The sequence below is a fragment of the Wasmannia auropunctata genome, unplaced genomic scaffold, assembly GCF_000956235.1.
Source record: "Wasmannia auropunctata unplaced genomic scaffold, wasmannia.A_1.0 LD336092.1, whole genome shotgun sequence".
Lineage (NCBI taxonomy): Eukaryota > Metazoa > Arthropoda > Insecta > Hymenoptera > Formicidae > Wasmannia > Wasmannia auropunctata.
This window is the reverse complement of record NW_012026798.1, coordinates 1,685,737-1,701,086: the sequence shown is the minus strand read 5'-3', so window position 1 is coordinate 1,701,086 and position 15,350 is coordinate 1,685,737. Positions and strand designations below refer to the sequence as shown.

Genomic DNA, 15,350 nt, shown 5'->3' with positions numbered 1-15,350 from the left:
CTCCGTCAGCCTCGTCGCAATTTGGAGGCTGACGCACCCCTCTCTCTCTCTCTCTCTCTCTCGGAGCAACGTATACTTTCCCTCTATCACGGGCTTATTCCTCTAAATTAGCCGATTTCGCAAATCTGCTGGAACGCCAGATAGGACCGTCCGCGTTGCCGCGCCGGCTCGGTACTTCATATCTCGACGCTTGAATTAAGTTTCCGGCGCCGAGTACCGTGCGCCGCCCCGTACGTCCAAATGAACAAACAGACGCGCAAATCCAAATCAATATATCCGTGCTTCTGCCTTTCGTTCGCGCGTTGCAACGCGCGCGTCGCGCTAACGCGGCTTCGACTGCACGTGTTTTCCTGTTTGCATCCAGACGTAGATCTCGCCTCGGCGCGCGAAATGCTGTCTGAGGCTTAATTAGAAACATTAATATGGATAAACTGAAAACCCTTCCGCCATCGAAATCCCCCTCCCGGGGGACATCCTAAAGGATTTGCATGTTGGCCGTTTGCCGACGAACGAAGACGTCCTCCTTTCTCCTCCTCTCTTTCTCCTTCTCCGCTCCATCGTCCGTTGGATTTCCACCCGCTTTCCTTCCTTTTCGACAAGGTCCGGATTCAGTTTAAGATCCCGTAGATTATATTGTCGAGGCTCTTCGTATGTCCATATTGCGCCTGATAAAGGAGCTACGGGGATATGTTACGGTGTTAATGCGCGATGTTACACTGAGAGAAAAATTGGTTGCAATTACCATAATTTAACTTTAATGTATAGTTTATTTTCAACTACACATTTGTTTGGTAAAACTATAAATATAATTATTATTACTAAAATTACAGGAGTAATGATTATAAAAAAATGGGACTCCCAAGCATATTACTTTAATATTATAATTGCAAATACCAAAAATTTTTCTCTCAGTGTACGATGACGATTGTGAAGACGAGAAAATAGTTTGTGTCTCTTAAATATAATTTTGGTGGAAGGAATTTTGGATATGAGACAAAATATGAGGGCGTCAAAGATAAAAATTTCAAAAATTTAAGACACTAAGATTTCTTTTTCTGTTGTACGATGACGATTATGAAGACGAGAAAATAGTTTATGTCTCTTAAATGTAATTTATATAGAAGGAATTTTGGATATGGGAAAAAATACGAGAGCGTCAAGGACAGAAATTTCAAAAATTTGGAAGGCACTGAGATTTCCCTGTCGATTTGTACAGAGGCAATGAATTACAAATTGTAAACAACGTTTCTTTATCGCGGTGCGTTATTAGCTTATCTGATTTCGAAAAAGCGACGTGACATGTTGCAGTTAATGGAAACCCCGGAACGCGCGCCAACCCACGACTGCCATCGTGAAACGCGTCTTAACAGGCGGATCAATCTGTCGAAATCGGAGCGTGCGGCGTCTAATTGATCTTCCGGAGAATCGGATTTCCCGCCGCGAACGCATCTGTGCCGCGCGACCAATTAACCAAGCCAAAGCGCGAGGCGGTCGTAAATACGCGCAAATGGACCGTCGCGATCGTATGTACACTGCACGTCAAACGCAAAATTGTCACGATTGTCACGATTCAGGCCATCGCGCTATCCGCGTTAGGGCGATCCATTAACGTCGATACGGGATCGATGTTCCAGGATCGTCCTGCGAGAGAGAGGGAGAGAGGGGGGGGGGAGGGAAGGGAGGGAGAGAGGGAGGGAGGTAGGGAGGGAGAGAGAGAGAGAGAGAGAGAGAGAGAGAGAGAGAGAGAAAGCGACGAAACGCGCTTATCGTGAACCCCGCTATCGTAATAATCGTCCAACGATATATCGTCTCCGCGGATGTAACTACGGCAATATCTTCCGAGATTTATGATGTGCGGGTCGTTTATGATGCCTTGGGACTGATGGGAGCTCGGAGATAATTCGTAGCCGAGGCGAATGAACATGGGCGGCACAATGAGACAATATACGTGTATGTTATCGAGCCATCTTTCATTCCTTGATCAATTTGATATCTCCGTGACAGAAACGTCAACCCTATAATAATTCCTTAATTAGCAATCACGCGTATAAAGGATTTTGTAAAGAAAGCTTTTCTAAATCTTTTAGGAATACAAGTAGGTACAGCAAAATCGTTTTTTCTTTCTTAAATTTCTATTGGTCTTTAATTTCGTAGAATGTTTCGTTACAAACTTTAATTAACACTATTAATTACTAAATAAACTAAATAACCGCATATAATATGTTTATTTTAATAAATTCGAATAATTAATTAATATCGTACAACGTCATTAAAGAATCGTACATCAACTAAAAATGCTCAACAATTTTCATTAGAGAAGAACGTTAAATCTCTTATCAATGTATAATTATTTTAAATCTCTTATCAATGTATAATTAATAATTGTTTTGGAATTTATTTTGAAAAATTCTCTCGCTTGGTGTATATTGTATAAAAAGTACATTTATGGACGATTCTAGATAATATTATGGATCTGGAAATGTATTTTTTCTATCGTTCCGATCCTATTCGAGTGCGCAGCTCTCGAAGACACTGCAGCATTCTTGACCTAACGAGAGATACGGAAAAAAAGAAGGGAAGGGAAGTGGAAAAACGCGGTTGAGACCGTCACCTAAAATCACTCTCGATGTATCTAGTGATATCCGCCCAGCGTAACGATAACGACGAATCGACGAGAATGGAGATAACAACAATCCGACGGGACTTCACGGATCCGCTTAATGATTGGCTGCACTTATCTGACCTGATTTCTCAAGCCGAGAGCACTCAAGCCAATTGTATTCTTCGATAGCGGGAGATGGCGCTTGAGCACTACTGCAATCGTGGCAATCAATCTGATTACTTCTTTCCCGTCGTGCCGGCGTAATCGCAACGGATTCCGCAATCCTAAGGCGCTGCTTATGAATTGCTCCTGCGTGAGTAAAGCGCTAATTGCATCCACTCTCGCATATATGGGGTGTCCCGAATTTCGCGAACCAAAATATTATAACAAGAAAGTCTTCGAAAAATTCAGCAAAAAAGTTATTTGCAAATTTTTATTTTGAGCAGTAGTTTTTGAGATATAACGCTTTAAATTTAGCCAATTATAGATTAGTACGCGCGTGCAGTGCGTGATCATTAATACATCGACGCGCTCACGGACATGTTTCCGTTTAACCGTAAATTTATAATTGGCTAAATTTGAACTCTTGTATCTCAAAAACTACTGCTTAATATAAAAATTTACAAATAACTTTTTTATTTAATTTTTCAAAGACCTTCTTGCTATGATATTTTGATTCGCAAATTTCGGGACACTGTATATCCTATTTATGAATTATATATCCTCAAATCTTTCTTTCCTTGAATATATTTGCTCAAATATATATATATATATATATTGATAATTTTTAACTCAGAGACACGGTGAAACCTGTACAGCTAATTTAATTTTAGATTCGCATTACATTACTTTTCTTATTCCTATTTTTGCATTAATATTGACGTCAATTTTGATGTTTCATACACTCATCCACGATAATCTGCAACTCACGTGTTACGTGCAATAAATATTGCACTTTCAATACGTATACAGTACTCAATTTCATCTTAAGCTAATTATCAAATAAAGTTAGCCTTTAAAAAGCGCATCGCTCCATGCGGAGTAATCTAATGCTCAAGAGATCGACGAGAAACGATTGAGTTCACGCGAAAACTACGTTTAACGCGTACGTGACCTGAATTATCGATATATTCGGCCATTCGAATTTCAAGAAATTTTTCCCGTTAACTGTAAATATTAAGACTTTCGTTTGAGCAAACTACGCGATGAATATTCCGGATACCAGCGTATGGTTGGCCTAGTCTACAGGTCATTGACTGCGAGACAGTTAACGACAACTCGAGATCTATCGCGAGAAGGCAAACACGGCAAAATAAGTCGTATCGTATCGAAGGATGGCGCATTGTGTTTCTAGAGTGAATCGGGGGGGAGGGAGAAAAGATCCCGAGAATCACAATCGTGGCAATCAATCGCGTTCCCTTTTCGTCGCCTCTTTGCGCAATCAGAGCGTGCTTCATGCCCGACCGGCTTCCCCGGATATCGTTTCTTCCGTCAACGTGTCTCGCGGTTCTCGCGGCACTCCCGGGGTCGGGGATTTCCCGGGTTGGTCGGTCGGTCGGAGGATGGCTGGACTGGCGGCGTCGCGACGTGCTGAAACTGCGAATGAATCGGCGGTCCTTCGATCCGAAAAGCCTGAAGTCCATCGCGATCATCCAGAGAGAAAGAGAGAGAGAGAGAGAGAGAGAGAGAGAGAGAGAGAGACAGAACAAGAGACGAGGGAAGGGAGAGCGAAAAGTTTTTCGAGTCCCGAGAGGAGATGGTCAATTCGATGAAAACTAATCTGCTCCTGCTTTCACGAGGTGGCAAGTTACGGCGGGATTCTGCTTGTCAGAGAGAAGAATCGAGATGCTTCCATCTAGAGGCATTTGCATGGGTTGGTTCATCTCCGGGAGAGAGAAGTTCCTGAACTTTTCGACGTCTCAACGTCTCCTACGACGTCTCAGAAATCCTCGCACCTCGCCGGTCTCTTTGATAAAAATTCGACGTAGAGACTCTGCATTATGATTCGGGATATTTTTCGGCTAATCGCGAACAGAACTTTATCCCAAGAGAACTTTTTAATTCGGTAACTTAATTGGCAAGATATACGAAAGCCCTATAAAATTGTTAAAACGCGTTACGAGAGAAAAAGGCTACGAAATGCGCGCGAGAAAGATCAACTCCAAATTGGCCGAAGAATTTCGAGATAACGAATGATCGCTGCAGCTATCCACTTGACGCAAGCCGCATTCACTTCTCCATTGTGTTCTAACGCTTCTTCTCGGTTTGTGTTTACGTAGTCGGATAACCGCAAACGCTGGCGTTAATTTACCAAATTCAGACTAGACAATGGGCAGCTCGTTTAGGATCATGCGGGAAGAACAATAGCACTTAGTCGACGATGAGGCTGGAAGCAGCTTGTCTGTTTAACCCTCCAGTTATACTGCATATACTATACACGCATACATGTATAAGCTTAGAAACATGAGTACCTATGTCTTCATAAAATGATTATATGTGCATATTACTATCCGTCAAATATTATTTGCTAATTAAGCGCGAGACTAAGCGCGTTTTATAAGCGATCAAGGAAGATTTAATGTTATCAGAAATGTATTATAATTAATATACTTGCTGCTTCTTATTTGTGTGTGTGTGTGTGTGTGTGTGTGTATTCGTGCACTCTTCTTCCTTATAGATATAATTTCGACTCCAGTATTTTCTTTCGCTGTTGAAACCTGTACATAGTTTGTATTGATTAGCTTTGAATTGCATACAGACAGTACTTAATAAGATAAATTAAACTCGAATGTAATTAAAAAAAAAGTAATGAAAGTTAATTTTATATTTTATAGCTTTACTAGCGTCAGTACTATTTGGGAAAGTAATATGCCTCACTTTACGTATAAAAGCATTTTTCTAAACATTTTTCAAAAAAACGAGCCACCCTATTGTTCGTTCAATGGAGACACATTTTATTCGCGTGTATACCTAGCGAATGGTCGAATACGAATAAAAGAGAGATATCCGTAATCTTGACTTCCATCGCGTTTTTCAAACGTTTAACTTTCCCGATTTTCCGCGACAATAAAACTCGTGTTATCTCTCGCGTGAAAATCACCGCGCAACACACCCCTTTCGCCCCTCCCAGGCTTTTATTATCCGTCCGAAGACTGTATACGCGGCGGAGAGGGGGAGGGGGTTGTGTACTGATAAGTTCGTATAAATGCGACACTTTGAATATGTCGCGAGCCGCGGAGCTCCATTGTGATCTCGTTGTCGGTCGCCGCGTTGCATTCAAAAGTCCGGGCATTCCCGTTCGTCGCTTGCGCTGAAATGCACTTTTGATAAGAGTTCAAAGCTCGCCCCATCTCACCGCTCCATTCTCAGTGAAAGGTAGACGTCGCCGATCCAAAGAAGTCCCGGTTCGCTCGTGCGGAGCCGAATAGAAGGAGCCGACTGGGTGCTATCATTCGCGAGGATTGCAGGATATTTCGAGGTGCGTTCGATTTTTCACGACGCACGCTCTTTCACGCGTCATTCGCATCTCGTCCGCGCGGGTCACACGGCGCGTCGTAATCCGATAATTAAGAACGTTATATTTATTCGTTATTAGAAGAGAGGACGAAGAAGGGAAAAAGATTTTTTATTTCAAGATTCCCAGCGGTTCCCTTACAGAAATTCAATTTAATACTGGAAATTATTGATTTAAAAATTGAGTTGTCCTCAGTGTTTTTAATACACTAAATAAGTAATTAATCACTACCTTCCGGTATTAAATTTCCGTAAGGGTCGAAGAGAGAATCTCTCTTATGTTTGAATAAATTTCCGAGATTTCTTTCATTTCCGGAATCTTTGTGTACGCAATAAAAAAATTCAGGGCGGTATTGATTCACGACGGAAGTGAGAATTTGCGAAATCAAGATACCGTGGAATTAAGTATTCCTGAAACACAGTATCCCCTGATGTTCCCGGGATTTATGAAAGCGAGAACTAGCGCGGAAGCCCAAGGATCCGTGGAATGAAGAAGCTGCGAAAACCAAAGATTTATAGTACCGCCTGTGTATTTTACGCAGGTACATTTTTCTCATTTTGCGCGCGAATGTGATTTACCCGACGGTTTTTGCGAGAAGTCATTAGCCGCGCAACAAATGGCGAATCGCTTATATGCAGAACGAAATGAAAGGTAGCAGGTGGGTGGCCGCGTTTAGAAAAATGCGCATTCCGCCCCAGAAACTTTATAAACAGTGCACGAGATTTAATTATTGCCGATCAAATTCCTGAGGGAAACAACTGATTCCGCGATCAGCGGCGGCGGCGCTTCTATTTACGGAAGCTGCGTGATTTCCCTCTTAAAGGGGCCGTAATTAGAATTGTTCGTTGTGTTCGTCGCGACAGATTTATTCTTGCCATCGTCTCGCGAAACTGTATGCGTAAAAATAAAAGCAAGTTACATCACAATAAAACTAAATAAATTATATTATTAATTATTGTAGTAAATATAAAATTAAATATAGTAAAACTGCATACTCTTTAAAAGTGAATCAGTAGAACCATCATTGATTTCAATTCTCAATTTTGTTTGACAGTGAAATTCACTGTCTTTTAGTGATATTCGTTGTTTGAATCAATATATTATATTATCACTGAAACAATATTGAATGTTGTAAGAACACTGAAAATCAGTGATCGATGATTTCATTGATTCACTTTTAGAGAGTATAATTCTAATTTTCTAATTTTTCTTCAGAGAAAACCAAGTTGTTTTAATAAGGATGCATTTCTTTACAATGCGTCACGCATCTCTCATGATTTCATTTATTTTCAATACTTTCGATAGATGCGGGTAGAAACAAGACGATAAGTTTGATAGATACGTGCTCTATCAGTGAAAAATAGTTTATGTAAGCGTACGTGCTAAATCGTATTTTTCCTGATCTACACCCTCTTGATCTAATCTTCGCCTACGGTCGCCCGTGTGCTTTCCCACTTTCGGCATCTCCGTCGCTCTGCAGAGAAACGACGGGGGATGTTATTAAAATTTTCTCACTATCGATGGAATTTCAATAACGACTGTCAAAGCAGCTGTCGCCGGGTGCATTAATTCCGTGACGACGGGAAAGTTGCGCGTACCGGGATCGCAGTAATCCCGTGAACGGAACGGTCGCGTCGCGAAAAATCACGTCGTCGCTCTGAAACGAAGCTGAAAACGTGCCGTAGTTCCTTACCCGAGACGGCGGCTTTTCTAAGCGCTATCGCTAATGGAAGATAGCGAGCCTTGCGAACACCGGTGAGCACCGAAGGTAAAACCTGACGAGGCACGGTTGAGCGTTATTACACGAAGCTTGTTATCAGGGAGATAATACTCCGCGAACGTTGTGGAGCTCGCGATACTTCACCATTTTACGTAATGGGTATTTGTACGTATTCTTAAATGTATCTCTCGTTTAACGATACAGCGCTTTAGAGAGAACGAGAGAGACGTGCGGAGTTAGACGATGGTAATCGTTGCGCAAGAGGCATGAGATAATTTCGCTCGAGCGCATGAGTCGTGTTATAATTCGCGGGTTAAAGAATAATGCAAAGCGGTAGGAACACCACGCTGGATGGACAAAGGGCATAGAGCTTGTCGAGCCGCGGCGACACGGCGCGATGGCCGCGTCGGGACGGTGTGAATGCAAATTATCATTTCAATGCAAATGCTAGGCCGATATTATTATAATGAGCTTTCGAACGACTCGTCCGGGGCGCGTCTTGCTCGCACTCGCGAAAACTCGCCGAGCAAATAATAATGGAAATAAAGCACGCTCCGGGCAGTAATAACTTCCAGTTCCTCGGGAGATACCCCGAGAACAGAGTGCGCATTAGCGCGACTAGCACCGTCGGGGAAAAATGGAAAATCCTGTTGGATTTAAAGTGAAATAATGGACGGCGCGCGCGGCTCCTCTCACGAAAGCTGCGAGGAACGCGCTCCGACACACGACTAGCTTTCGACTTTTCGCCCTGCTCTCATCGGGGAAGTGGAGAGAGAGAAAGAGAGAGAGAGAGAGAGAGAGAGAGAGAGAGAGAGAGGCATCGGGATAGAAATATCCCTCTTTAATGCTATAGCATGCGCGCGGGCAAATAGTTTTAATTAAAAAAAAAGCATACAGAAGTATTGAGTTTATAGCGCGGTTGAGAAAGCAATTTCCGGATAAGCCACCGGCTCGTCGACTTACGCCGCGACGGCTTACGTGACGCCGCGCCTAATTGCGCGCTAATTAGAACAAATTAAAAACAGTGCGCCAGCTCTGGCAAACTGGTCGCACGGAGAAAACGAACTTGGCGAATCTCCCGCCGCCTCTGCGCGCATACCGTTTCCGCCGCGGAGCGTACTGTTTCCTTTTCTTTCTTTTTTTTCTGTTTGCTTTTCTTTGGTCATCCTCACGACGTCAGGTATCGATCGCGCGGAATTCTTGCGTAGTCCTGCACACAGAACGGTTTTATTTAATCATGAAAGAATGCAACCGCGCGCCGCGACGGCATGCAAATGCGGCAAATAGTTTCACCCTTCGTTCATGGAATTATGAAACACTCCGAAACTCTCCATTTGTCGCGTCGAATTTCCCATAGAGAATTACTCCGTAACTTTCTGCGTTATACGTGCGAACTTCCCAATTCACCTTTGTGTCCCTTTGGTTGGCGGATTTTTAAGCGAAAATGATGGCAAAACAAACTCGTTTGCATATACCATTATGTTCGACCAGTTCGCAATTTTTTACGCGATTTTTATATATCAAATTTTTATATATCAAACAACGGAATTCCATTCGGGTTAATTAGAATTGAGAACGTGGATTGTGTATGATAAAAATTAGTATATAAATCTTAAGCAAATAAAAAAATCTCCCTCAAGTTGCATAAAATAGGGCAGAAATAAAACCTACGTGCAGTGTACAGTAAAAATGGCTAACTCGCCCGCGTATATGCCGTGCTAGTGCAGCGTATAATATTGTCCCTTTGTGTCTATCCAAGCAACCCTTGGGCGTTACTGCCGTTTTGCAAATAAATCAGAATCTACAGTCTAGCTACGTTTGTGACAAACAGGAACCAGTGATTTTCCCTGGTGCATCTATCGCGTAGTATTCTTACTCTCAAAAGTACATGCTATTGATCTGTGTTACGATTACATATGTAGTAAGACACGCACATTTGTCTGTTAACTTCATAAACAAATGGTAAAAGTAGTTATTACATAGCAAGAATATCACGGACAACACGTTTATTGGAAATTTATAATTTTGCTCTTTTTGATATAGAAAAAAAAAGATATAAACAAACTTTTAATTAAAAAATTTTTTAAAATATTAATCTAATTATTAGAAATATTAAGCGTGTGTTTTTATGTGCATATTTATTCTAGAGTGCTTTGTGATAAGCTTTTTTGTAATAGCATTTTCGTAAAAAAATTTGTAATAAATTTTTTACAAATTTATGTGTATGCAAAATGTGCGTCATAATAAAATACATAGAAAAATAAGAAAAGAATATAACCAGCGATTTTTAAATTAAAAATTTGTTAAGATATTAATCTAATTATTAGAAATATTAGGCACGTGTTTTTGTGTGTCATATTTATCCTAAAGTACTTTGCAACAAACTTTTTTGTAATAACGTTTTGGAATTAACTTGTAATAAATTTTTTACAAATTTACATGTAAAATATGTACCGTAGTAAAATATATTTAACAGCGAAAAACTATATAAACGTGTTGCACATATTATTAAAACTGACAAAGAAGCTTTTCATAACTACTACGTTGTATAAAAGCAGATGAAAAATATGGTCGGACTAAAAACAGATTGTAATTCAGCCCCATAAAACTTTTGTGAATGACAAAGGTTTTCCGGCCGTAAAGATCCGGACCTAAAGGAAGATTTTTCTCGGTACAAGCAGACCACCTATTCCAGCATTCAATGTAAATGTAGCTTGGTTGAAATACGTATCGGGCTGCAGAAACTTTCGTCCGCCGTGTAAAATTCGCCAGATAACTTTCATCCATGATGAAAAACTCAAATCTGGAAAAAGAGTTTTTGCCAAAATGGACTGTTCAAATATTTAATGTAAATGTTCGATTAAAACTCCAGTTGAACTGAACAAACTTTCTACGTGTGTGTTATATGTGTGCGTATGAAGGGAAACTCATTAAGTAACGTATATGCGTTATAAAAGATTTCACTTTGAAAAAAAATGCTAATTAGATAATAGTTTAAAGTAGACCATTCTAACATTCTGATATTAAAGCTATTAAAATTTCAATCTGTTTGAAATAATTTTTTTCCGTGCGACGAAAAAATCACCAGGTACAATGAACTTTTTTTTTTGTTAGAAATAATTTTAAGTTTTAATCGACGAAATGTTGCGCGCGAAATAAAACTTGAAAATATCGCAGAAAAAATTAACATTGTACAAAATTCAGATCGCGAGAAAATATTGACTGTGTCAAACATTCTGCTATTTAATCTAGAGTGACCGAAGTAAATATAATTTCAATCTATCAAAAAAAAAATTTTTTTTCACGCGACAATAAAATTCTCAAGTAATTCTTGTTAGAAGAAATCGTGAATGAAACTAGATATGAAATTGACGTCACGAGCGATGAGAGTTGACATATGTGAGAAGAAATTTACCATGCAAATTTTGCTGTAAAAATTTCGAAATATATTTATGCTCAGCGACAAATACGTTTCGTCGTATAGTCTTGGTTCTGAGGTAAATTTGCGATTCGCATTACACGGGCCATAAATCACAATGGTGGTGCGGATGGAAGGTAGCGCTAACATTCGAAACGCGGAATGCATTCGCGGGTGTTTCCGGGCGCCAGTCTCTACGGCCAGCCTGTTTCGACCGGAGTAATACATCGCTATTTTAATCTCTTGGGTGCAATACGGGCACGCGATATACGCGGTCCGCGCGATATTGACGAATAAATACCGGAATAAACGGTGTGCTCGCGCTCGACGCTCGATTAAGGGACGAAATTGGAAAATTTGGCCTGCGGCCATCTCGTGAAGAAAATCGCGGGATACTGTTTCGCCGCACGCGATTGGTTTATCAGGACTTTTTAAATTTATATCACACGTTACCATCGCACATTTTGTGTATCCCTTTTCACATTTATAACGTACACAGCAGCCCCGGATACAGCGCGCGCTTTTTTCTTTAAGTATCATATATTGGCAACCATATTAATAGACATGCCAGTTATTTTAACATCGAAATATCGGATATATATATATATATATATATATTATTATTCGCTATATATATATATATATATATATCATTAGATTCAAAAACGGTACAAATTCAAACAGACATTCAGACAACCATTCAGGCAGCTATAGTACTTCGCGCTAGAATTCTCTCTTTTTCGTTCGACTGCGATCCTATTAGAGAGACTTTCGACGTGCTTCCGGAAGTCGTCGGGCTAATTCGATAGCCTATCGCTATCTGTTGTTGCGAGCGATCCCGATAAATCGCGGACTCTGAGTTTACGAAAACGATTCGAGGTGAATTTATCCGGCCGTTGCTGGTGACAGTATCGATTGCAAAACTTCTCGGAAACTACTTAAAACTTTCCCCGCTATTTTTCCTTCTCCTACAAACTCTTCTCCTCACCCTCGCTTGCTCGATTCGACTCATTTACAGTTACGAGGGCTGTTCCTTTCCCGATGAGATACCCATCGAAGGGACCTGCGTTACACACCCGAAACCGAAACTTCGTCTTCCGATCGTTCTTACCACCCTTCAGATGGACAGATGCCATTTTTTTCGGAGTATTTCGGAGTCTGTATACATGCCTTTTTCGACAGCTCCAAGCAAATGTTCTCCGGGATTTCGGATTAAGGTCAACTTGTATGGAGTCTGTTCCGATAAAATTATTGAAAAAGAGCTACGGTGTATGGAAGCTTTTACGGTGGATTCGCGCAGCACTTCGTCTGGAAATTGGAAATAAGAGACCGCGATCGATTCGATATGATATCAATCATCCGACCTTATATCCTTAGAGAAACACAATTATATTGGAAGGATATTCGATCACCAATAAAACCATCTTTGAATGCGATACTTCGCTTAAAAAGGTGTTAAAAATGAGAGATAAATTTTTCTTTTCTTTATTTAATTTTTGCATAATTAAGTATTACATTATACTCATGAACATAAATTTAATATTTATATCAATATAACAATGTTTTTAAATGTCTTTCGTCTTTCGCTCGTGCTTTATTTATTGAAGTCATATAAGTATCACTGTTAATATTGACTGCTGCGTTTCATCACATCGTAACTTGTTTTAATACACGAAAAGAACAATTTTGTCGAAAAGTCTAAAAATTTTGTTAAAAAAATCTGAAAAGAATTTTTTGTTGAATTATCAAAATAATTTGTTGGAATGTTAAAACTGGTGAGCATGGCTATAAAATGTTTTGATATTCTAGCAATCACTTTCGCACAAAATTGTTTTGATTATTGAACAAAAATTATTTTCAGATCTGGATTCGGCGAAATTGTTCTTTCCGTGTACTCTTTATAGAAAAAACACGTTTATACAACAATAATCTTTGAAAAAGAGACATTTATATTTTATATAATACATTTAGTAAACAATTAACGATAACGATTGATGAATGACATGGCATCTATGGTATATCTTGATAAAAGATTTAAAAAAATTCCAGTAGTTTTCTGGTTTTGTTCTCTTTTTCAAACGTGCCAAATGTCCTAGTTCCCTTCCTTGTCTAATCTCATGGAAAAAAAAAAAGAGAACCTGGTCATCCTATCTAAGATTGCAAACTTGGGGATTCCAGGAACCCGGATCCTGGGAATCTCTCTGAAGTCCAAGAAACTTTGGATCTACATGCAAAATGCAAAAATTTCAGAGTCCTTGATACCCATCTTAGACATTACCGAGTATATCCAAAAGGGGGTAACGATCAGCATATCGGGCGGAAACTCTATTCCACGCGAACGCTCTCGAGTTACCCAATTACGCGGACGGATTGTTGACTCCTTTCCACTCGTTCTACGATCCGTTCGCCATTAAGCTCGCGGGACGAGCACGGGTTCGCTCGCGAGAACGGCGAAGCGGAAGGGGGTGCAGGCGAGGGGGAGGGTAGGAGGGGGGCGGTAAAGCGTCGATGCCGCGCGTCTTCCGGATGTTGCCGATCGCTGATGGAATTGCACACGTCGGCATCGCCAATCCACGGGGCTGCAGGTGCAGCCGCACACGTACCCCGGGACGAACTATTTGGCAAACACGGATTCTAGGTTGAATGGCAAATTGCGCCGGTACAACGCTACAATGCGCGCACAGAGCGAGCGAGCGAGCGAGCGAGCGCGCACGCGCGTGGCTGCGTTTTGCGAGGGACGTTAGTTTCTCATTCGGGAAAACGTGACTTCTCGCCAGCTTCGAAGAAGAGCGAAAGAAAAGACCTACTGATACGTCAACAGACAGATGTTCGATTCGCACGTGACATATTGAGAGATATAATCCTCCTTATATAAGCGAGGATTTTGGCTTTATGTTCTAATGGGATCGACGATAAGCATGTGTTTCACGATCGACGTCTGCCGCAAATACGACATAATTCCTTGTCTTGTCAGCCGGAATTCGACTCGAACATCTTGACATTGCGTACACGTTTCGCTTTCTATTCTCTCTCCCTCTCTCTCTCTCTCTCTCTCTCTCTCTCTCTCTCTCGTCTTCTCTCCTTTCCCGAGCGCGGTTCAGGGGGGCGAACGATGCCTCAGACCATTTACCGCGCTGCTTGCTGCTGCGGTAAACCTGGGGGATTCGAGATTGTATATGGAGCTTATGGGGTATCCGCACAACACCGGTTCTACCCGGTGCACGGGCAACGTAACACCATTCAAGTGCCGGCATCGTCAGCTGGCGCGGATATTTTTCTCTCTTGTCTTTAACACCCCCGTTCGTTTGCGCCGCGCGTTGCTCTAAATTAATGTACCGAATATATTACAAACGAACTTGCAGTTGATTTTAACGAAAAGTAGGTCAAATACCATTTTTTTCACGCTGTCTTTATACTTGGCATTTAATATCGTTATATTCACCATGAAATATCTCCGTAATTAAGTCAAAATTCCGTCGTAATAAAGTCTGACGAGCACAAAAAATAGAAACGTATCATTCTTTTTATGAACTTCTAAAAATTAATTAAAAATATGCATTTTTTTCATATTTTTTTCGTATTTTCAACCATCAATAGAGTAAGAATTTTTTTATATTTCAACGAATTAAAATTTGATGTGTCACTTAAAAATATTATTTGCGGTGTTTTAAAGGTCGTACTTCTCGATATACACTGTTAAATCTATAGTGTCAAATTGAATCTTATTCAAGTCGCCACTGCTCCTACGTAATAAATAGTTATTTTTTAATAAAACAATGAAATTTAATTCAAATTTGGATTAAATTTAAACTATTTTAAATTATTTAACTCCACTGTTTTAATTAAAAATAACTATTTATTAAGTAGGAACAGTGGCGACGTAAATAAGGTTCAGTGTTTGACACCATATATTTAATAGTGTAATACTTCCCTAAAAATCATCGAGGATAGGTACTCACAGCTGTATACTCTCGCAGCCATAAAGGATACGTAAGGCGGATGGTTGCAATCACGAAGCAAATTGTCCTCCTTTCGCATGGCCACCGATCGTTCCGATTTTCACCCTCCAGTGAGGTGGCGAGAATTTTTCGCTGTA

The 15,350-nt window shown here is 40.5% G+C and overlaps 2 protein-coding genes across 4 annotated transcripts in view; one reads left to right on the top strand and one right to left on the bottom strand.

Moving 5' to 3' along the window:
• Window positions 1–15,350, bottom strand: part of LOC105462917 (lysine--tRNA ligase) — a 139,772-nt gene that overhangs the window by 49,310 nt on the left and 75,112 nt on the right. The window lies entirely within an intron of this gene.
• Window positions 1–15,350, top strand: part of LOC105462920 (cysteine-rich secretory protein 1-like) — a 54,641-nt gene that overhangs the window by 15,903 nt on the left and 23,388 nt on the right. The window contains exon 1 of one of the 3 annotated variants that reach the window (XM_011709842.1): window positions 6,015–6,080. The exons of the other annotated variants lie outside the window; for them this stretch is intronic. The gene's annotated coding sequence lies outside the window, so the exon portion shown is untranslated. Of the gene's footprint in view, window positions 1–6,014; window positions 6,081–15,350 lie in introns of those variants that run through there. 3 annotated transcript variants of the gene reach the window in all.